Source organism: Limulus polyphemus, unplaced genomic scaffold (genome assembly GCF_000517525.1).
Source record: "Limulus polyphemus unplaced genomic scaffold, Limulus_polyphemus-2.1.2 Scaffold1579, whole genome shotgun sequence".
Taxonomy (NCBI): Eukaryota; Metazoa; Arthropoda; class Merostomata; order Xiphosura; family Limulidae; genus Limulus; species Limulus polyphemus.
Genome location: NW_013667189.1, coordinates 1 through 5,098, shown reverse-complemented (window position 1 = coordinate 5,098; position 5,098 = coordinate 1). Strand labels below are relative to the sequence as shown.

The 5,098-nt window shown below is 30.5% G+C and overlaps 1 long non-coding RNA gene across 1 annotated transcript; it reads right to left on the bottom strand.

Moving 5' to 3' along the window:
- Positions 1-1,099: 1,099 nt before the first annotated feature.
- On the bottom strand, positions 1,100-2,583 carry LOC111086952. Its single transcript, XR_002611667.1, has 2 exons — positions 2,467-2,583; positions 1,100-1,280 (listed from the first exon to the last, which is right to left on the bottom strand). It is a non-coding gene; the product is annotated as an uncharacterized LOC111086952 (long non-coding RNA).
- Positions 2,584-5,098: the final 2,515 nt, after the last annotated feature.

Genomic DNA, 5,098 nt, shown 5'->3' with positions numbered 1-5,098 from the left:
CACACTGAACGCTCTACATCCTTTTAATTATGTTTGAAATTATGAACATTGCTCAACATCATGAAAATTAAACCTTATTTTCAATAAGCAATCCTGAAAAATATTTGGGGGTGCTTAACTTTTTTCCAGGTGTATATGTTAAAACTGAAAGTAGTAGATAGCAGTTAGTACGTTGTATTTAGAACTGTGAATGCTTTTCCAGGGGTAGTTTTGTTTGTTTGTTATCAAGCGCAACGGGCTATCTGTGCTGTCACCGTGGGTATCGAAACTCGATTTTTAGCATAGTAAGTTCTCAAACTTACCGCTGAGGTACAGAAGGGTCTTTTTTCTTCAAAAAAGTACTTGTGTGTGTTAATTCGTTCATCCTAGTTGTTGTTTTTCTAATATGTGATTCTTTCCTAGAGCAAAGTGACAGTGTTGTTACTCAAGATAAAAATAGAGGAAACTAAAAACAATAACATGTATTTTAATTGATGACAGATAATTAATACTGTAGTCGAGTATTGAGTTTCATCTAATTCATTATGATCGAATCGCAGCCTTTATTTTTTTCTTATGTTATTATAATCTCTTTTTAAATGTTTTAAGTTGGAAATGAAACAAAAAGCACTAAGAACTGAGTACACTCTTCTCTAGTTGAGTATGAGCTCCCATTCATTTGTTTGTCTTCTGAATTTTCGTTGGTGAGTCACAATTTACAAAACAAGAATGCCAGTAATACATCTACTAACAATCTTGGGTGGATTCTTTCGGACCGTTGGAAGAAATGAGGTGAAAAAATACAACTGTGAATATTCCTACACTTTCCAAGGAATATTAGATGGCATGGAATACCCGTAAGAAAATTTTTATAAAAGTAACCAAACTGAAATTATTTTCTCCTTGTTAGAAATGTCATCTAGCTACATAATACCTTATCGTTTGATAAGTTTCTTCTCGTTTTACGAATAACAAACGGTAAAGTTAGAGAGACAAAAAAACTATACATAATTACTTTTTGTATTTGTTTTAAACAGCCACATACAACCTAACATCGTTTACTTCGGTTTACTGCAGACAAAACGATGGCGGGAGAAAAATAAAACTAGGCACGAAATTATTATTGGATGACTTTTCATGAACTTTATTTTGCAGTTTTGAGTTAAACAATAACGAACGAACAAACAAAACACTTTATCCAAGTCAATGACCTCCTACTGGACGGTTACTTTTTGTTTCATCATGTGGTATCTTCAGAACTTGAATGGGAGAACTTCCTTTTCTCTAGAGTCGGATAATATCTATTAGGAAATAGTCATATTAACTTCTTCAGAATATAGACTTTTAATGAAAGATCGAGAATACACACTAAAATAACAGCAAAGACTGAATAATAATCAACTAAATTAATTTTATCCATTTATATACTCACTATACATTGTTTTTTTAATTCTAAACAACTGAATAAATTCTACCGATTGCTATATTTACTATTTAATAATTAAAATTACAAACAATTAAATTAATGTTACAGATTTTTATATTTACTATTTAATAATTAAAATTACAAACAATTAAATTAATGTTACAGATTTTTTATATTTACTATTTAATAATTAAAATTACAAACAATTAAATTAATGTTACAGATTTTTATATTTACTATTTAATAATTAAAATTATAAATAATTAAATTTATGTTACAGATTTTTATATTTACTATAGTTTTTAAGAGTCCCCCATTATAAGCAGCTGAATGACTTTTCTCAATTTCTATACTCACTATAGATTTTAAAGTTTTTTCATTATTACCAACTAAATTAATTTTATCGATTTACATACTCACAAAAGATTTGAAATTGTATTTTCTATTATAATCAACTAAATTAATTTCCCGATTTTTGTAATCACTGTAGCTTCTGAAGTATTTTTTATTTTTAAGTAACAGATAAAATAAATTTCACTGATTTCTATATTCACTCTAGATTTTTAGTTGTTGTGCTTTTCATTGCAAAAGAATAGAGTTCAATAATCGTGTTAGTTTATTGTTCGGTTAAACATTTCTTATGAGGATTAAACTTTCAAAAAGCTATGATTTCAGCGGCATCTAATATTTGTTTAGTCCAAAACAAAAACACTTTGTTAATCGTATTTAATTAATTTCAAATGTTTATCAAGCTTCTTTTACTCATTTTCTTAACAAAAGAAATCGGGAAAGTGTTCGATCCCTTAAGAATCGAATTTTTCAAATAGCAAATAATATATTCTACTTTAAATTTAATTACATAATTACGTAAATCCAGCAAAAATTAATTATTTGATTGTTTTTAATTTTCTTTGCTTTCGAAATCAAAACAAATTTTTGACCAGCTAAAATTCAGTTCTTAAATACTGAAGTGTGAGTGCAGTCAAACATGTTCAATCAAGAATGGTAAGTAAAAGTTATATTTAAGTAATTATGACCATTTTTTTATAAATCATACTGACCTACTTTGATGGTCCCAATTGTAACAACGTTATTATTAATGTTATAGTAACTGGAACTGCGGAAAATCCCATGGAACTTCCAGAATTTCCTCCTTCACTTGTTGAAGACTGAAATTTATAACAAGGAAATAAATCACTATCATTAATTAGACAGAGAAATATTTCTCCACAGTAAGCTTTCATACATACTGCACGAATCTTTAATAAAAAGTCACAACAAAGCTTGTATATGGGTATTCTTGTCGGGCATGTTTCCACTTACCATTACCGTGTGAATCCTATGTTACTGTATTTACACTTATGGTTAGATTTTAGATTACAAAGTCATTTGATTTGATTTTCATAGATGTGATAGAAACAAACACTCATCTATGGTCCACCTAATGTAGAATAGCAATAAAACTAACGTTTTATGATATATTTAAAGACATAATGATTTCATGTCAAAAGAAGTAAATATATATCTATACACATCATTAGTTAGGCCTTACCTGGAATATTGTATACAGTACTTATGTCTTTAAACTAAGAAATGATATCGATTTATTGGAAAGGATTATGTTATTGACATAGATTAAGATATCTTATTTTCTATTGAGAAAAGAAATATGATCTTGTTAAAGTTCACAAGATTATATGGGGAACAACAGAAAAAAAGGCTTCTAATATCGTTGTACTATATTCTGAAGAAAATAGGACAAGACGACACGAGTATAAGATTTGGAAAAGTCAAGATACGCTTACGTTAAGACAGATTTATTTTCTACAGGATGACTGACTTGGGAAAAGCGTTGCCTTCAATAATAATCGAGGCCTGCGCTTTATGAACTTTAAGCGGGAAATTGGAAATTTTCTAAATTGAAGGTGGATTGGAAGATTTAATTTTCTCAAGAATGGGCATGCAAGGATATCCTTGAAGGATCAAATGGTCCCTTGTTGTCCGTTTGTCACGTTTCGAGTTTTAATGGTGGAAGACAAAATTTGATATTAACCAAACAAATCCTAAGTTATTATACATTTTACGTAAATCCCCCTGTGGTTCGATGGTAAGTGTAAGGCTTAACAATAAAAACAGGTTTCGATACCCGCGGTGTGTAGAGCCTGTTGTGTAGCTTTGCGCTCAGCAACAAACAAAACCGAAATAAACAAGTTTTTTTTCTTATAATTCATAACATTCGTACTTTCTAAAAAATAGTATTAATAATCTATTACTACGGTATATTAGTGTTAATCATTATGCATAGTATTAATAATATATTCGTACGGTATGTTAGTGTTAATCACCATGTATTTACCGACTACTTCGTGGATTAAAAATATATATAAACTTAGAAGAACACGACACTAGAAACCTGCTGTTTGTTAGAAAGGCTACGCAATAAACTATAAGTACCACGAATGACAGCTGTCAGAACATTTCTTCTAGCAGATAAATAGTACGAGAATAGAATTGTGAAATTTGGAGTACCTGACTGCTACGCTACGTTTCATGTGTATTGTTATCCTACAGGTGGTAGTAGATAAAGCTGTCAAAAATTGGTTATTTTTAGTTCAAATTTATGATTACACATCCACATTCGACATCTCGCGAAACAATACATTTCTTATTGAGCTTTACAGATACTATTCGCATAAGTTATTTGTTTCATTTGCTTAGAAATGTCATATTTATTTGCGAATTAAAACATTTACCTAACAGATAGACTTGCAATAAAATCCATAGTAAACTCGAAGTCAAGAGCTAGAAACTTCTGAAATTCGAAACATACTCTCAAAAAGAATAACATTCTCACTAAACTCCTTTTAAAATTTATAAACCAAACTAAACAAAAATACGTATTCTAAATAATTTTTATGCAACTCGCATTAATTAGATGTCATTATTAAGCAGACCGGGCGTGGCCCATTGCTTCGCGTCCCGTTGCCACATAAAAAAAATAGCATTCCGCACTTTGGGGCTGTGGGTATGTTGTAAGTTGACATTTAAATCCCAGTATCGGGTTAGAGTAGCCCATGATTTTGACAGCGGGTTATGTTGACTGACTCGCAAAACTTTATCAGAAACGAAACCTTAATAAGTCGATAAAATTGTCAATCTATAGTATAAAAAATCCCTAATTAATAAAACTTGAATACATCTTTATATGACCTTAGAATATACTGTTACGTCTCCGTTCGTTAACTTTCCGTAACTTCGTTCCGACGAAACTTTAGCGACACAAATCCTTACTTAATAAAACTGGTTTATTCTTTCCGAATACAACTTTACGATACACTTATTTTCAACAATCACGCTAAAACAAACGCTATATCAACGAACGTCAACAATACTTCTGACTACAGTTCAATTACTCACTATCTACACACACATTACCTTCCCGTCACGTTGTCACCCTCTTTTATATACCAGACTACCCTATATCTAGTAAACGCTAGAGCATTCGCCAAGGTACAGGATAGTTCTAGAAACGTGGCGTCACTGTAGTCATGTGACTTCGCTTACGCAACACTGCCCCTTCCTTAGTATTGTTTGTCCCGAACAATAACCACATACAATAAACCAATAACAATTAACAATAACTTAATTAAATGTACAGAATTACAAACACAAAATTACAATTCAACAAAGTCT